This window comes from Macrotis lagotis, chromosome X (genome assembly GCF_037893015.1).
Source record: "Macrotis lagotis isolate mMagLag1 chromosome X, bilby.v1.9.chrom.fasta, whole genome shotgun sequence".
NCBI lineage: Eukaryota > Metazoa > Chordata > Mammalia > Peramelemorphia > Peramelidae > Macrotis > Macrotis lagotis.
The window spans coordinates 231,359,698-231,379,448 of NC_133666.1; positions in this window are offsets into that span (position 1 = coordinate 231,359,698).

Consider the following 19,751-nt stretch of genomic DNA (forward strand, 5'->3'; position numbering starts at 1 on the left):
CTGGCAGAGGTACCCTGCTGTTCCTCCAAGTTGTGGCCCAGTGTTCCCCACGGTGTAGGTCAGGAAACTCCCTGCCCAACCATCACTCCCAGCGCCCTGGGGCTGCTTCTTGGTGAATGAAGTTCTTTCGCTCTGGTGGGCCACCCCTCTGGCTGGCCGCCCCTTCAGTCCCAGGGAGCAGATCCTCTCTGCTCTTTTCCAGGTTACCTTGAGTAGGAGAACTGCCTCACTGGGTCCCTCTGTGGGTTCTGTCTCTCAACAATTTAATTAGAGTTCTTAGTTTATAAGTTTTATGAGAGTTCCTAAGAGACAATCCTTGCTTGTTGCCATCTTGGCTCTGCTATACCTTTATTTTGTTCAAGTAAAATATAGATCTGTAACAACCATATTCTCAAAAAAATAAAAAAAAAGGGGAAATGTATATAATTTTGCCATCAGACTTAATCATTTTTGATCTAGAGTAGATAACATTTTTCCATCTTGAATACTTTGGGAATTGTCTTGTATCATTGTCTAGATTAAATTGCTTAGTCTTTCACAGTTGATCTTTGTTGCAATTTTACTGTAACTGTGTACAATTTCTCCTAGTTCTACTCAATTCATATCAGTTCATATGTCTTCCTATATTTTTATGAAACTATCTAAGCTCACTGTTCTTAGAGCATAATACAATTCCCCTGAAATCATATACCACAACCTATTCAACCTTTCTCCACTTGATGGAACATTCCATCAATTTCCAGTTCTTTGTCATAACAAAAGAGAGCTGCTGCTACTACTATGTGTGTAAAAAGACCTCTTGCCTTTTTCTTTAATCTCTTTGGATCTAAAACCTACCAGTGGTATTTCTAGGAAAAAATCTATATATAATTTGATATTTCATTGGGCATACTTCCAAAGTGTTCTCCAGCATGATTAAAACAGCTTACAACTCCATCAAGAAGGCATTAGTCATCCAATATTTCACATCCCCTCCAATGTATGCATTTTTCATTTTCAATGATGTTAGTCAAACTGACAAATGTAAGGTGTTACTTCAGAGTTGCTTTAATGTGTCTAGCTTTAATTTCTTTTTTTTGCAAAACATTTGTATCCTTCACCTATTTAGCAATTGACTAGAGAACATTTTCTTTTTATTAATATTTCAGAAATAAGACTAACTTTTTAAAGATATAATTGCTGCAAGAATTTTTCCCTCACACTTATCTGCTTCATTTCTCATCATGTATGTATTGTTTCTGTTCTTGCAAAAAAAGTCATTAATTTAATGTAATTAAAATTATCAATCTTGTTTCCCATGACACTCTCTTTTTTCTTCTTTGGTCAAAAATTCTTCTCCTATTCATAGATTCAAAAGGTAAGATTTTCTATGCTCACCTAATTTGTTCATGATATCAACATTTATGCCAAAATTATTTACCCCTTTTGATCTTACTTTAGTATACAGAATGAGATATTTATCTATGCCAGATTTTGCCAAAAGGCTTTCAAGTTTTCTCAGCAAATTTTTTTAAATAACAATATACTCTGAGGATATTACAGTGTATACAGTGGTGGTGGACAGTGTGTTGAGTTTGAAATTAAGAAGACTGATCTTTAGGACTTCAAGTATGATCTCACACACATCCTAGTTATATTTCCCTAAGAAAACTGCTTAAACATTTTTACCTTAATTCCTTCATCTGTGAAATGTGCTAGAGAAGGAAACAACAAATCACTACATTAATTTTAATGCAAATTTAATGGTCACATTAAGGAAATGGACACCACTGAAGTAATTAAACAGCAATAACCATGTACTATGAAGGAATCAATAAAAGTAATTTTCCAGATCACTTTCTTCTTATTTCTATTGATTACTTTTATAATCTTTACAATTTGTTCTGCCAGAAAAATTTTGATATAAACTTTTCTCTAAAATAATTCTGATGGCTTGATATATCAATGAATAAATAAATTAGATAAAATTTGCAGTTGTAATATATTGGCTCATCCTACCAATGTGTAGTTAATATTTCTTCAGTTGTTAAGGAATGTATTTATATGTGTGAAAAGCATTTTGTAATTATGTTCATAGAGCTACTAGTTTTGAATAAGCAGGTAGAGATTTAATATCTTAAATTATCTGTAGTTAATTGAAATAGAATTTCTCTTTCTATTGCTGCTGAACTTTGTTAATAACAAATACAAATGTCAATGATTTATATAATTTTAATTTGAAGCATACAATTTTGCCAGTTTTAATTGTTTCAACTATTTTTACTTGATTCTCTAAGGTTCCTTAATGTATAATCACATCATCAGTAAAGACTGATAATTTTGTTTCTTCTTTGCCTGTTCTAATACTTTCAATTTCTTTTTCTTGTCTTATAGCTATCTATAGCTAGCATTTCAAATAAAATATTGACTAATAGTGGTGATAACAGATATTCTTGTTTCACTTCTGATCTTATTGGAGAAGTTTTTAGCTTATTGTCATAATAAATAATGCTAGGTCATGGTTTTTTATATAGTTATTACATAACATTTTGAGGAAACCTCTATTCTTATATCATCTAGTATTTTTTTATAGGAATGGTTTTTGTATTTTTGTCAAAAACCTTTTTCTGCATTTATTGAATTAATTATGTGATTTTTGTTTGATTTTGTTGTTAGTGTTCAGGTGGTCAATTGTTGAACTACCCTTCTATTTCAGGGATAAAACATGACTTGTTCTTAATGTATGATCTTTGTGTTATATTGCTGTAATTTCCCTGCTAGAGTTTTATTTAAAAGTTTTACATCGGGGCAGCTAGGTGGCATAGTAGATAAAGCACCAGCCCTGGAGTCAGGAGTACCTGGGTGCAAATCCGGTCTCAGATACTAATAATTACCTAGCTGTGTGGTCTTGGGCAAGCCACTTAACCCCGTTTGCCTTGCAAAGAAAAAAGTTTTACATCAATAGTTATTAAGAAAAAAAAGTTGTTGTCCTGTTGTTGCTCCTCTTAGCTTATGTATCAAAAGTATCATTAAGGAAATTTGGTACTATTCCTTACCTGAGAGAAATTTCTCCTTTCCAGGCAATTTTTGTGCCCTTTTAAAAATATTTGGCAATTCTGTTTTTTAAGATGGCATATTCTTCAGTAACTTTGTCTGCCTCTTTCATCAATCTGTGGATTTTCTATTCATAATTTTCTTGCCTCATTCTTTTTCTTTGTTTTTCCTCTACCTCTCTTATTTGATTTTTAAGGTCCTTTTTCAGTCCAATAATTCTTACTGTGCTTGTGTATAATTCACTTTTTTTCCATTGAGGTTTTGTTTGGATATGTTTTAAATTCATTGTCTTTTTCTGAATTTATTCCAAAGTAGCCTTTTCTGGTAAGAATTTTTTTTGTTTTGCTCAAATTTCCAGGCTATTTCTTTTTTTAATTGAAATTTTATTTTTCCATGCAATGGTAATTTTTCAGTATTCATCCATTTTCAAGTACTACATTTTCTACCATCCTCCCTTCTCTTCCCCATCCCTTGGTGGTGAACAGTCTGGTAAAATACATTCATATTTAACATATTTCCATATTAGACATGTTGTGAAAAAATAATTAGAACTAAGGGGAGAAATGGTAAAGAGAGGAAAAACATAAAAGAAGTTCTTTTTTATTTTTAAAAGACATTTACTTAATTAAATTTTCCCAATTGCATATAAAAATTTGTTAACAGTTGCTTTTTTTAGTTCACTTCTTTAAGATTTTATTTAGAGTTTTACATGTTTCCCCCCAGTCTTTCTTCCCTCCTCCCCGCAGAGAGACATTGGTTCCATGATGTACAATGATCTAAGTTGAATATGATGAAAGAGAAATCATATCCTTAAGGGAGGTAAATAAAGTGTAAGATATAGCAGAATTACATAATAAGATAATGGGTTTTTCCTAAATTAAAGGTAATAGTACTTGGTCTTTGTTCAAACTCCACAATTCTTTCTGTAGATATAGATGGTATTCTCCATCACAGATATCCCAAAATTGTCCCTGATTGATGCACTGATGGAATGAGCAAGTCCATCAAGGTTGGTCATCTCCCCTTTGTTGCAGTTAGGATATACAATGCTTTTCTGCTTCTTCTCATCTTGCTCAGCATCAGTTCATGCAAATCCTCCCAGGCTTCCCTGAATTCCCATCCCTCCTGGTTTCTAATAGAACAATAGTGTTACATGACATACACACATATTCCACAGTTTGTTAAGCCATTCTCCAACTGAAGGACAATTACTTGATTTCCAGTTCTTTGCCATCACAAACAGGGCCGCTATGAACATTTTTGTACAAGTCATGTTTTTACCCTTTCTCATAATCTCTTCAGGGTATAGACCTAGTAGTGGTAGTACTGGATAAAAGGGTATGCACATTTTTGGTAATTGCAAATTGCTCTCCAGAGAGATTGGATGAGTTCACAGCTCCACCAACAATGTATTTGTGTCCCAGATTTCCAACATCTCTTCCAACAATGATCATTGTCCTTTCTTGTCATATTGGCCAGTCTGAAAGATGTGAGGTGGTATCTCAGAGATGCTTTAATTTGCATTTTTTCTAATAAGTAATGATTCAGATCAATTTTTCTTATGACTATGGATCGCTTTGATTTCCTCATCTGTAAATTGCCTTTGCGTATCCTTTGACCATTTGTCAATTGGGGAATGCCCAGCCTATTTTTTAGCATTTAAGAGTATTATAAACAGACTTTTCTTACTCTATATGGGGTGGGACTCACTGTCCCAATACTTAGGTTTTATATGCTATTATTTTCAGACATAATTCTGGGATTCTATAAATTTGTATAACTTTCATGGTAGGATAGTAGTGGTCATTTCTCTCCTACACTGAGCTCTAGACTTTATCATGTAAAGGTCATGCAATAGCAATACTAACACTTCTTTTGGCTCAAGAATTGTGATCAGGTCCCCTTCTCCTCTGCATCAACATGCTTGTACTCCTCTGTTCCTTAGAACTGATAACAGGACCTTCTGATCCTTTGTGAGTGACCAAGTGAACTTTTCTTCATCTTGGAATTGTGACCAGGGCATCTCTTTCCCTGAAGTCATTAGTGCTTACACTCCTCTTTGACCATACAACTGGGACTATGTCCTCTACTTTCCTGAGGCTCTATGTGTTCCTCTTCAATCTGCACTGCCTACAGCTCAGAACAATATATTCACAATGCAATTGGGTACGACACCTAGACCAACAAAGGATTCCCTGTAAACTCTTTTTGATCAGCTGATCTTTACCATCTCTGTAATTGGGAGCTGCTGAAGTTGTAGCTCCCCTGATCCAACTATCTCTAGGCCCACAGCTGGTATTGTCACTATAAGAATTTCTACTGCCCCCTACTTTGGCATTATAGATTCCCTTGCTGACATATCAAGTTGTTTTGGGTTGGAAATAAATTTCTCACCTCAATGTTTTGTTGCCTCTGCCACTACAAAATTCAGTTTGAGAAACTATTTTAAAGTTGTTTGGTGGGAAAGATTTAGAGAATTCAGTTGTGTTGCCACATCTACTCTGCCTTTTTTTTTTTAAAAAAAATGCACATTGTTTAATCAAACTTTTCCCATGCACCCATATGTATATACAAGACAATATAAACCTGAATTTGGTTAGCAGAGAATGTTTGTACCCAGTTTCCTTACTATTCAACCTTAATAACCATCTTAGACTAAAAGTTAAATAAATATACTCACTTACTGTCTAGTAAGAGCTCATGATGACTAGTCCTAACCCCAGACCTTTGGCCTTACACCTAGAATCTTCAGAGTATAAGTTATCAACTCCTCTTTAGGCTTCTTAATTTGTAAATGGATGTGTTATTCAGGGAAGTGATACTATGGGAATGTTTCATGAATGCATAGTAAATACTAAAAACTCAATTCACAGGCTCTCAGTTTGGAGTAAGGAAGGCCCAAATAAATTTAATTCTTTGAGAATAACAAAACTCTTTGAAATGGTCAGTTCTTATTGGTATTCATTTGACATCCTTCTGAAAATATGAAAATTACTTAAGATTATATTTTCTTCAAAGAATTTTTGTTATACCCTATGTTTTAAATATAATAAGACACCTAAAAAATAGGGGAGGGGGCAGCTAGGTGGTGTAATGGATAAAGCACCGGCCCTGGAGTCTGTAGTACCTGGGTTCAAATCCGGTGTCAGACACTTAGTAATTACCTAGCTGTGTGGCCTTGGGCAAGCCACTTAACCCCGTTTGCCTTGCAAAAACCTAAAAAAAAATAATAATAAAACAAATTTCATTTTTAAAACTTGTCTTTCAGTGGCAACAATGATTCATTCCAGTGAGAAACAAAGGATCCTATTTTTGATCAATTTCGTACTTCATTTAAGTGATCATATAATAAAATGAGCTTAAAGAAAATCTGTATAAAAATACAATGCATTTGCATGTTTGATGTCTTTTTAATCTGCTGCATGGCAATTGTATAAGGATTAGTACAATTCACATTATATGGAAGTACCATTCTGCTTCAAGAGTTCTTAAATTAGTAAGGCAGAACATTTAAAATTATAGTACATTGTGGTTACATCGATTGATACGGACCGGGAAAATGTCCAGGGAACATTGCAATAATCCAGGACAAGGTGTAGGTGACTCAGCAGGTGGCACTATTCCTTTCAGGTATAATTGAATCAAGCTTCATTGAAGCATTAGAACTCCTCACTATCTGAATGTGTCATTTCAGATAAGCTGTAAAAATCAATGTCCTGAATAATTATGATCCCTTGTGATATTCTATAAAGGAATTTACCTCAACCTACTGGCCAAAATCCAAAGTTGGCAATTAGGCTATGCCTTCCTGAGACTACTGTCAAGTTGTTAAATTAAGTAGCATATAAATGAAAGGGAGTCCAAAAATTAAGAACCAAAAAATTTGGCTATATAAATACCAAAAAGAAAAAGGTTGATATAGAGGAAAAATGAAAACATTTAACTAAAAGTAGAAAATAAAGATAAAACTTTTACTATATGTCATGTTTTTGAAAAATAAGTCAATTTTAAATAGAATTTTGATCATATTGCAATAAAAAAGGAAATAAATTGCTATTTAGTTTATAGGTAATTTAAGGACAAATCTAGATTGATTTAAATTTGGTGTCCTGAAATACAGATATGCTAAGGCAAATTTTCATAAAGGCTACCAGTGGTGAACTACATGAGTTCTTTTGAAAGTGCTTTGTCATTTAATGGATTGCTTATCTATAGTTGAGAATTTTTCTTTTTGTTCCTTTAAAAAAATCATTGTTTTTTTTCCTTTGTTCATTCTTTCCTTCCTTCCAATTTTCATCCTTTTTTTCCTTCTCTGTCCTTCTCTATGTGTTTCTCTCTGTGTCTCTATTTCTCCATCTCTTTATCTCTGTTTCTGTCTCTCTGTCTCTGTCTTTATCTCTCAGTGTCTGTCTCTGTCTCTCTATCTGTCTCTCTGTGTGTGTGTGTGTGTGTGTGTGTGTGTGTGTGTGTGTGTGTTTGATTTGTTTAGTCTGTGTTTATGTGTTTGGTGTATCTATTTAACTTTTTTGGTAATGTTTCAGGATTTTTATAGGACTTAGTGCAATATAAAAGAGCTAGCAAATTTTAAGGATTTAACAATATTACCATTAAAAATTTAATAGAGGTAAGATCAATTATTTTATGATTTGTGGAAGATATGAAGCCAATCCTTAAAGAATCCTGGTATAGTACATAGAATACTGACCTTAAAGTCATGAAAACCTAATTTGAAATATTGTAACCGATATTTACTATTTTTACCTCTATCTGCACAAGAAAACTGCATAGTATCACATAATGACAGAAAAATTCTTTACTTAAGTAGGTGATAGAATTCTCCAAAATCATACTGTTCCCAAATTGAAGAAATCACAGATCATGTGTATAAGTCTAGAAATATGAGAGTTTAGAAGTCATCTTGTACTACCTCCTAATTTTACAAGTGAATTAACTGAGGTTTAAAGAGTTTAAATGATTTTATCCATGGTGACACAATAAAGACCTAGGTCCTTTGACTGAATAATCCTTTTTTTTCTAGTGAGTAAAAATCATTCAACTATATAAGAAGTAGTACTCAGCTTTCATGACATTGAAAATGGTTATATTTAGACTTAAAATCAGAGTACCATAATTCTTCAGATTGAGTATATTTTATAAATATTTCCAAAATTTATAAAACTTCCATGCATGAAGAGAAAGAATGTGAATTTGGAGAGGTATTCAAGGAATTTCAAGGATTTGAGGGCATTAAATATGATATACTGGAAGGTAAATGATCTTGGATGAAAACCAAGAATCAACTACCCTGCAAAATTTAAAATTTTAAACTTTTCTGATAAAAAGACCAGAATTGAACACCAAATCTGAATTTCAAATACAAGACTCAAGAGAAAGGTAAAAAGGAAAACATAAGGGCCAAAACAAGTTAGTCAATAACAGGAAATAATATTCACCCCCTATATGAGAAAATAATACTTGAAACTCTTGAGAATTGCTTTTCTCTTAGGATAGTCAAAAGATGAGAGTAGGGGTAAAAATTGATCATGAAAATGATGGTGCTTTAGTTGATACTTCAGTTCATGAGGGTTGAATTTAGTTGGAGTCAGGGTGTAGTTATAAATGGATGTTAAAGTAATTTTGATTTACATGATATTTAAGTTCTTGAAGATTTTATTTCTACAAAGGTTTCTTAAAAAAGATGATGTGGTAAAATTGATTATAATTTCATAATATTCTAATTCCTGAGAATTGTACTTCTAATGGCATAATTGAGGGGAGTGTACTTGAGGGTATGAAGTGAATATGGGGTAATGTGGCTGATAAATCATTCAAACAACCTTAAGAATTGTGCTTCCTTTAGGAAAGGGAATAGACCTTGACAAAAGTTGAGGGTAAAAGACAGATATAAAACAATTAGGACATGAAAAAGAAGGATAATACTAGGAGAAGGCAATGCATTAGAGGATAAATAACATCAAATGAAGTGGCAAAAAAGATCTATTACAATAGAGGGAAAGAATGGAGTATATGAGCACAGAGCAAATCTTACTCTCAATAGATTTGAATTGAAGAAGAAATTAAACTCAATTACATTCAAAAATGTATCCTACCATAAGTGAAGTAGGGAGGGAGAAGGGGAAAAAAAGATGAAGAAACTAATAAAAGAGTGAGTCAAAAGTTTATGTTTAAAATGAAGTATAAGAATAAAGGGAAAAGGAAAGGGAGAAGGGCTGATAGATGGAAGGGCTGACCAAGAAGTAGTATTCAGAAGCAAAATATTAGTAAGGAGGGAGAAGCAGAAAGGAAAGAGAAAAATACAAACAGGGAAAAAGAAAACATAAGGGAAATACAATGTTAATAACAATAACTATAAATGTGAATGGAATGCAGTTTCACATAAAATGGAAGTGAATAAGATTGAATTAAAAGCCAAAAATCTACAATACACTACTTATAAAAACATATTTGAAGCAGAAAGAGACACAAAGTATAAATTTAAAAGGTTAGAGCAGAATATATTATGCCTTAGATGAAGTAAAAAATTCAGGGACAACAATACTAATCTCAAACAAAGCAAAATAAAAACCAGATCTGATTAAAAGGAATGAAGAAGGAAACTATATCTTCCTAAAAGAGAATTAAATAATTTCAGCATTAAATCATTAAATATGTATACACCTAGCAGAGTAGCATCCAAATTATTAGAAGATATACTGAATGAGTTACAGGAAGACATAGACAGAAAAACTAGTCAATTTCCCTCTCCCTCAGAACTGGATAAATCCAACCAAAAATAAATAAGAAGTGAATTAAGGAGGTGAATAGAATGTTAGAAAACTTAGACATGAATGGGAGTAGAAAGGAATAGAACTTTTTCTCTGGGGAAAAAAAAGAACTTTTTCTCTGGGTATGCGGGACCTACACAAAAATCAAACCTGTACTTTGGCATAGCAATCTCATAACCAAATGCACAAAGAAAGAAATATAGAATACATACTTTTCAGATCATTATGCAATGAAAAATACATGTAATAAAGGGTCCATATAAAGATTTATGTGAACCAATGCTGAGTGAAGTAAGTTGAAACGAGAGTACAATGTAAATATTTATAAGAGCATTATGAGATGATCAACAATGATGAAAAGGGTCTCTCAGCAGTTCAGTGGTCAAGGACATTCCTGAGAATTCTATTATGGAAAGTGTAACCCACTTACAGACAAAATCTGTAGAATTTAGGTGCAGAGCAAAGCATATTATGTTCACTTTTTAAAATTTCTTTTATGCTTGTGTTTTCTTTCTTTCTCATCTCCCCATAGTTCCACTTCTCTTTAACAATATATCTTATAGGGAATTATGCTAAACACAAATGCACATACAGAACTTTTACCAAATAGTTCACTGCCACTGAGAGGGAGAAAGAAAGGGAGGGTTGTAGAAAAATGTGGAATTTATAAACTTGCAAATGGATGAATATAACTTGCAGGGTGGAACCAAGATGGCAGCACAAAGCTAACATGCTTCTGGAATATTTTCTTACCAAAGATAAATGAAGCCTCTATTCTGACATTCACACTACAGATCCCACCAAAAATAAGAGAAAATTCAAAGAAATTTTCAGTTGTAGACATCATGGAGGATATTCTGTGAAGTTCTGTCTCTTTGGGAGAAAGGTGGAAGTAAAGTCCAGAAGGTGGGAGAGCTGAGAAATCTAGAGGAGGTTTCTAGTCACAACTCAATCCAGATCTGCACAGCTTAATAATAAAAGAGGACCCAGCAGCTAGATAACAAGCCAGAAGGGTCCAGGATCTCAATTGGAAACAAAGTCTGAACCCTGCAAACAACAGGGTAAAAGACAGGACTGGGTTGGAAACAATCCTCTATTAAGTCAGATCCTGAAAATAAATGAGGGAAAAAATCCTCTGCAAAGGAAAAGCCTGGAATGCATAGGCAGCATCTTGGCTAATAACAAGTTAGGCATCAGACCCCAGTCCCAGAAAAATAAAAGCTTGGATCTATACTCCATATATCCAAGGAGCAGAACTAAAACAGGAAACATGAACAAAAAAGCTAAAAGAAAGAGAACCTAGGATAAAAATGTCCAAGGACTATAATATCAAAACTCCAGAACCCTTACAAAAGGAGAGAATATTGCAAACAGCAAAAAGAAAGCAATTCAAATATAAAGGAAAACACAATCAGACTAACACAGGACTATCAACCTCAAAATTGAAAAATCAGAAAAAGTGGAATAATATATTTTGGAAAGCTAAGGATTGGGAGTGTACTACCCTACAAAATTCAACATACACTGCCAGGGGAAAAGATAGATGTTCAATGAAATTGAGGATTTCCAGAATTTCCAGTCACAAAATCTAGAACTGAACAGAGAATTCAATTACCACATATACAACTGAAGAGTTGCAAAAAAAAGTAAATGAAAAAGGGACTGAAAAAACAAAACTGTTTTAACAAATATTGGTTGACTTTTAAACTATATACAACCACAAAAATGAAGATATAATGTTTCTAAAAAGTTAGTACTTTACTTCTCTAAGGATAATTAGAGAGTAGAAGATAATTGAAGAGAATGGACCTAAAGGATATTGGTATAATTGGCTCTTGCCTCTAAATTGAAGAGATCCAATATGACATCACTATGTTTGAGACAAAAAACCCTGGGAAAAAAAAAGCAGGGGGGTTAACTTTAACTCAAGAGTCTCATTATACTTTGACTAACTTTAATCACAAGGTGCCAAACACCCTGTCTAATAAGGGCAACATAAGCTGCTAGTGTCTGAGAAAGTGCATATGTTACTTACAATCATTTGTAAGGTTCTCAGGTAAGACCTTGAGAGCCTCCCAGTACTTAGAGATCTTCAAGATTTTTACAGTTAATTAGATCAGTTTCCAGTTGCCTCATTTAATAAGGACTTAAGTATCCAGGGTGGGAAAGGAGGGATAAAGTAGGAGACACAATAGGCCTCCCTTCACTTAACAAAGTGTTAAGTACCTTGGGTTGACAAGGCAGGAGTTAAAGTGTGAAAGAAGATGGGCCTAGGGCAAGAGGGCCACAAATAGTTCAAGAAATTATATGTCTTGGATGATACTTTGGCTTGTGAGTAGGATTGTGTGTACTTTAAAGTTACTGGAAAATAAGGGATAAGATAAAAAATGATTGTAATTATAATTTCATGCAATTTGAGTCAACACTGCTTATCAAACTATCAAGTAAGCAATCTTGGATGATATCTTGATAACAATAGGAGATTATCTAGCAATCAAATAATCAAAACTTGATTGAAGGTATGTGATTAATAATATTAGAGCCAGAAATAATACCAAAGGAAGAGGCACAAAGATTTATAATTTTGGAGAGAAGTAAGGGGGAATATGAATGCTGAGTAAATTCAATTCAATTGATTTATCCCAGTGAGGAAATAAAATACATTCCCAGTTGGGTTTAAAAATCAAACTTAATCTATAGGGAAGGGGGGACTGGGAAATGGAAAGTTAAGGAAGAAGGAACTAATAAAAGGGAAGGGAAGGTATAAGTGGAAAGAAACAGAAAGTTATTTTTTTAAAAGAAAAGTCAGAGGAAAGGTAATAAAATTTGGTGAGGAAGAATAAGAGAAAAGGAAAGGGATAAATATAAATGGAGAAAGATAACATGGAGGGAAATACAGAATTAATAATCTTAACTGTAAATGTGAATGGGATGAATTGTTCCCAAAAATGGAAGCATATAGCAGAAGGTATTAATAATGAAAATCCTACAATATGTTGTTTACAAGAAACACAGGTGAAGCAGAGAGATGAACACAAGGTAAAAGAGTGAAGCAAAATATATTATGCCTCAGTAGAGTTAAAAAATCTGGGGTAGCAAACCTAATCTCAGACAGTAAAAGCAAAAAATCAATCTCATTAAAATGGATAAGGAAGGAAACTACATTTACTTAAAAGGCACGATTGGTAATGAAACTATAACATTACTAGACATGTGTGGAAATAATGATATAGCATCCAGATTCCTAGAGGTAAAACTGAATGAATTATTAGGAGAAATAGAGAGGAAAAGTTTAATAATGGGAGACCTCAATCTCCCTCTCCCAGAACTAACAACAAAATGAACAAGAAGGAAGTTAAGAAGGTAAATGAAATCTTAGAAAATTTTGGTATGATATATCTCTTGAGAAAACTTAAAGGGATAGAAAAGAATATACCTTTTTCTCAGCAGTATATGGCACCTACACCAAAACTGACAATGTACAGAGCACAGAAATGTTAAAATCAAATGTAGAAAAGAAAAAATCATAAAAGCACACTTTTCAGATCATGATGCAATTAAAAATTACACATAATAAATAGGGGAAAGATACCAAGAACTAATTGGAAATTAAATAATTTTTAAATCTTATCTTAAATATCTTAAGTATTTAGTGGATCTTAATACATCTTAAATGTATTGGTGGATCTTAAATCTTAAATAATTGGTAGATCAAAGAGCAAATAATAGAAAAACTCAATAATTATATCCAAGAAAATGTTAATAATGAGACTAGCCAAATTTATGGGATGCAGCCAAGGCACAATTGAGGGGAAAATTAAAGGAATCAATATTGACAATAAGAAAGCAAAACTTTCACTCCTTGTAGATGATATGATGGTATTCATAGAGAACCCAATTAAAACCACCTAAAAACTCATTGAAACAATTTACAAGTTCAGAACAGTAGCACAATATAAAATAAGCCCACATAAATCATCAATATTCATAATACAATTATATATATATATATATGAATAACAATGCCAAAGAACAAGTGTTAGAGAAATTCCATTTAAAATAACAGTAGACAACATTAAATACTTGTGAATCTACCTCCCAAGACAAATACCTCAAATTATATACCTCCCAGATACTATATGAACACAATTATAAAGCTCTCCTCACCCAAATAAAGTCAGAACTAAATAATTAGAAAAATGTCAGATGCTCATGGATAAGTTGAGCTAATATAACAAAAATGACAATTCTCCTCAAATTAAATGACTTATTCAGTGCTATACCAATCAAACTACCAAATAACAACTTTACTGAGCTAGAAAAAATAGAAACAAAATTCATCTGGAGCAACAAAAGGGCAAGAATAGAAATGGGACTATTGGGGGGAAAAAGGTAAAGGAAGGTGGCCTAGCTCTACTAGATCTAAACCTGTATTCTAAAGCAGCCATGATCAAAACTGTCTGGTCCTGGTTAAGAAATAGAGTAATGGATCAGTGAATTAGGAAAGGTCCAAAAGAAACTGCAGTAAATGACTACAGCAATCTACTATTTTGACAGGCCCAGACATCAGCCTCTGGTATAAGCACTCACTATTTGACTAAAAAAGTGTTGTGAAAACTGGAAAAAGTAGGGTGAAAACTAGGCATAGATCCACATCTCCCACCTTATATCAAAATAAGGTTAAAATGGGTACAGGATTTAGACATGAAGAGCAAATCCATAGATAAATTAATAGACAAAAAGTATGATATCTATTTGATCTATGGGAAAGTAATAAGTTTATGACCAAACAAGAATTACAGTACATTATAAACTGCACAATGAATAATTTTTTATTATATTAAATTAAAAATACTTTTTTTACTGATAAAATCAATGCTACCAAAATTAGAAGAAAAGTAGAAAGCTGGGAAACAATCTTCACAACTAGGAGTTCTGATAAATGCCTCATTTCTAAAATATATAGAGAATTGCATCAAATTGATAAGATTACAAGTCATTCCACAATTGATAAAAGGTCAATAGATATGAACAGACAGTTTTCAAATGAAGAACTCAAAATGATAAATAATTGTATGGAAAAAATTGCTCTAAATCACTATTAATTAGAGAAATGCAAATTAAAACAACAATGAGGCATCATCTCACACCTATTACATGAGAAAAAGGGAAGATGATCATTACTGGAGAGGTTATTAGAGGATTGCTTCATTGATGCATTGCTGGTGGAGTTGTGAACATTCATCCATTTGCTTTTTAATATTTATTTATTTATACATTCATTCATCTATCTATCAATCTATCTATCTATCTATATATTTATTTATTTTCATCCATTTGTAATGCCTATTTCCAAGTCACAAAATTTCCCTCAATTCTTCCTTTCCAACCCCCTCCCCTAGTAGGGAATAGTCAGATTATCATGTTGCATACATATTTTGTCAACCAAATTATTGAGAGCAATATGGAACTATACCCAATGAGAAACCAAGCTATTCATACCCTTTGACCCACCAATTCCAATTCTAAGACTGTGTCCAGGAGAAATTGTAAAAAAATGGGAAAAGTTCTACATGTTCCAAAATATTCATAACAGTTTTTTTGTATTAGCAAAGAATTGGAAATTGTGGTGATAGCTAAACAAGTTATGGTACATGAATACTCTGGAAAATTATTGTTCTATAAGAAATTATATATTGTCAGACTGTAGGGAAGCATGGAATCACTTATGGAATATGATGCTGAGTGAAGGGAGCAAAGTCTAGAGGACAATGTATACATCAACAACATTAGGAGATGAACCACCTTGGTGGAAGCAACTCCTCTTCACAGTCCAGAGAGCTAGGACAACTATATTTGACTGGAGATGTACTATATGATTTTCAACCAGAGGAAGAAAAATGAAACAAAACAACACACACAGAAAAATAACACCCCTTCTGAATCTGAACAATTTATTAAAATGAAATCTTTTGTAACTCTTTCCCTTAATCCTAATTCCTCATGCCAAAAATCAGTAATGTGTAAATATATTTGATAAAATATGTGTGCAAAATGATAACCTGACTATTCCCTACTAGGGGAAGGGGGGTGGGAAGGGAGGGTTGAGGGAAATTTTGTAACTTGGAAATATACATGTACAAATGGATGAAAATAAAGAAATATAAAAAAACAAATGGATGAAATGTTAAAAACTAATTTTTCAGGGAAAAAATAAAAATATTAAAAGAAATAAAATCTAGAAGTCTGTAGAATATTGTTCAGAATTCTAATCAGTCAACTAAGAAAATAGTTAAAATGATTTGCATTTATATAGTGCCTTACAGCTTGTGAAGATCTTTACATGTGTCAACTCATTTTATCTTCACAACAATACATGGGATATGTGTTTTTATTATTTGCATTTTAAATATGAATAAACTGAGAATAAAATGTTAAAGTGACTTGTCTAGAGTCATAGTACTAATAAATATCTGAATCAGGATTCTAACTCAGCTATTTCTGATTCCTAAGCCAATACTTTATCTGATATCCATAGAAGGAAAATTAGTGAAAAAGATGACCTAGTGGAAGTGGATGTAATATTTATTTACTGACATTTACCTTCAACCTTGATCTGCACTCTGGCAAGATCATCTGTAAGTTTATGAAAGTTATGCCGGGAGCTTGAGTAATCACTACCCCATGTCCTCTTATTGTCATTATTAGGCAATGAGCCCCATAGAAGCCTTTTAAGCCCTAAAGTTAATCTCATGAATCAAAGAAGTGGGAGATACGAGGTTCTACAGTCAAAGTGGACTGGTAGTAAGAATTTTCTCATAAAAAAAGGACAACAGCAGCAGCATTATAAGTCCAGGCATGGGTCAGATAAACCAAAATATATTGATTTTGAAGGAGACATTAGAGAGCCAAGATGAGAGCAGAATGACAATATATAATTCCCAGAGAATGTTGCTTTGTTAAATTTCCAGTTCCCAGGAGAAGATGCCTTTTTTTTTTGATTTTCCTGTTACTTGTTGCTTAATTAATAAGAGCATTTATTTCTCATTTTTCTGTTTAACATTTCTTTTTCATAGAAGAAATAAATCTTTATTTTATGTGATCTACACTGTACGTTGTGTGCCCTTCTACTCTTTTTTTTGCTGAGAGTTGAAATATTATTGAAACTGAGATTTAGTAAATTATAAATGAACTCCATTATAGAGGTAAAAAGATCCATAAAGTATGAGAATGAACTTAAAATCATTTCTTATTATATAAATATTTTATTTGTTTTTCCAGTTATCTACAATGGTGGTTTTTACAAATCATTTTTTGCAAAGTTTTCAGCTTACAATTTTTCTCCTTCCCTCCCTTCTCTCCCCCCTCCCCTTGACAGGAAGAAATCTGTTAAGGCTTTACATTCGTAACTATGCTAAACATAGATCAAAATTGAACATATTGTGAGAAAAGAATCACATGCAAAGAAAACCTTAGGGATAACAAAATAACACAATACACAATACAAATTTTAAAAATTGAAGATAATAAGCTTTGGTCTTCATTTAAAGTTTCCTTGGATATGGATAGTGTGGACATCCACTAGCATTGTCCATAATTATTGCATTACTGGAATGAACAAATTCATCATGGTTGACCATCATCCTATATTGCTGCCAGTGTGCACAATCATATTCTGGTTATACTCTTTTCATTCAGCATTAATTCATGCAAGTTGTTTCAGGTTCCTCTTAAATGACATCCATCACAATTTCTTAAAGAATAATACATATATATGTATGTGTGTGTGTGTGTGTGTGTGTGTGTGTGTGTGTGTGTGTGTGTGTGTATAATATGTATATTGTGATTTCTTCAACCAAACACTACAAAAAAACAGTAATGAATATTTTTGGACATGTGGGATTTTTTTTTACCTTTTTCATGATTTCGTCAATAGTGTTAATTCTGGATCAAAGAGAACACAATTTTATTGCCCTTTAGGCATAATTCAAAATTGTTCTCCTGAAGGATTGGGTCAGTTCCCAACTCCAGCAACAATGCATTAGTGTCCCAGATTTCTCATATCCCCTCCTATATAGATCATTATTTTTTCTATTCATAGTGGACAATCTGAGAGGAGTGAGGTAGTACCTCAGAGATGATTTAATTTGCATTTCCCTAATCAATCATGATTTGAAGTAATTCTTCATATGACCATAGATAATTTTGATTTCTTTGTCAGAAGCTAAGTCAAGGAGATCCAAAAAAATTCTACAGAAAATAACATGTTAAAAACCAGCATAGGTCAAATGGATAAAACAGTTCAAAAAGTTACTGAGGATAAGAATGCTTTAAAAAGCAGAATTGGCCAGATGGAAAAAGAGATGAGAAAGATCTCCTAGGAAAACAAATCCTTCAGATATAGAATGTAGCTAAAGGAAGCTGATGATTTTATGAGAAATCAAGTCACAATACTTCAACACCAAAAGAATGAAAAATTTGGAAGAAAATGTGAAACATCTCAATGAAAAAACAACTGATCTGGAAAACAAATTAAGGAAAGATAATTTAAAAATTATTGGGATACCTGAAAGTCAATATCAGCAAAGGAGCCTTTAGCTCATTTTTAAAGAATTCATACAGAAAAATTTCCCAGATATCCTAGAAGCAGAGGGTAAAATAGAAATTGAGAGAATACACCAATCTCCCATGGAAAGAGATGCAAAAAAAAAGAACCCACAGCAATATTATAGCCAAGTTACAGAACTCCCAAGCCAAAGAGAAAAATATTACAAGCAGCCAGAAGGACAGAATTCAAATACCATGGAGCTGCAGTGAGGATCACACAGGACTGAGCAGCACCTAAATTAAGAAAGCATGGGGCTTGGAATATAACATTCTGGAAGGAAAAGCTTGGAATGCAACCAAGAATCAACTAGCCAGCAAAGCTGAACATCCTCTTCCAGGGGAAAAGATGGACTTTGAGTGAACTAGGTGAATTTGAATTGCTCCTTTTGAAACAACCAGAGGTGACCAGAAAGTTTGACCTTCAAATACAGGACTCAGGTGAAGCATAGGGAGTGAAAGAAAAGGGTAAAATATGAGGGACTTAATGATGATGAACTGCATGTATTCCTGCATAGAAAAAAATTGATAATGATAATATTTATATAAAGCTTCTCATTTAATAGAGCAGATAGACAAAAACTTTTATAGATGGAGCACAGGAGAGAGCTGAATTTGAAAATATAATATATTCTAAAAATGGAGTCAAGGGATAAAAGGGGAAATGTGCTGGGAGTAAGAGAAATGAAAGGTGGAATAAGCTAAGATATTTTGTATAAAAGATATTTTTTTACAACGAGTTATTGCAATGATATGGAGGGGGAAGGTGAGGAGGAATGAGGGAACCTTCGCTGTCATCATAGGTGACTCAGAGAGGAAACAGCATATACACTCAATGGGGTATAGACATCTAGAGTAAAAAGGAGAGAAGGAGGACAAGGGAAGGGGGTGGATGTGAGTAATGGAAGAAAGAGTGAATCTTGTGGGAGAGTGGCCAGATATAACACATTTTCTTTTTTTACTTCTTGCAAGGGGATGGGATTGGGTGGCCTGTCCAGGACCACAGAGCCGGGTGGTTGCTGGTTCTTAGGGGTAGTATGTGAGCTCGGGGACCTCCTGGCCCCAGGGCCAGTGACCAGTCCACTGCACCACTCAGCTACAGTACAGCACATTTGAGAAAAGGGACAGATTGAAAGGAGAGAGAACTTATATATGGTAGTGGGGAGCTATGAATGGAGGGAGTTGAGATCAGCAACAGCAAAGGTGGAAAAATATGGAAGTAGCTTTTGTGATGGACTTGTCATAAAGAATGTGATGCACCTGAGAAGAGCTGGTTGTGTTGTAACACAGACTGAAGTACATTTTTTCTTTTTCCTTTACTTTATTTCT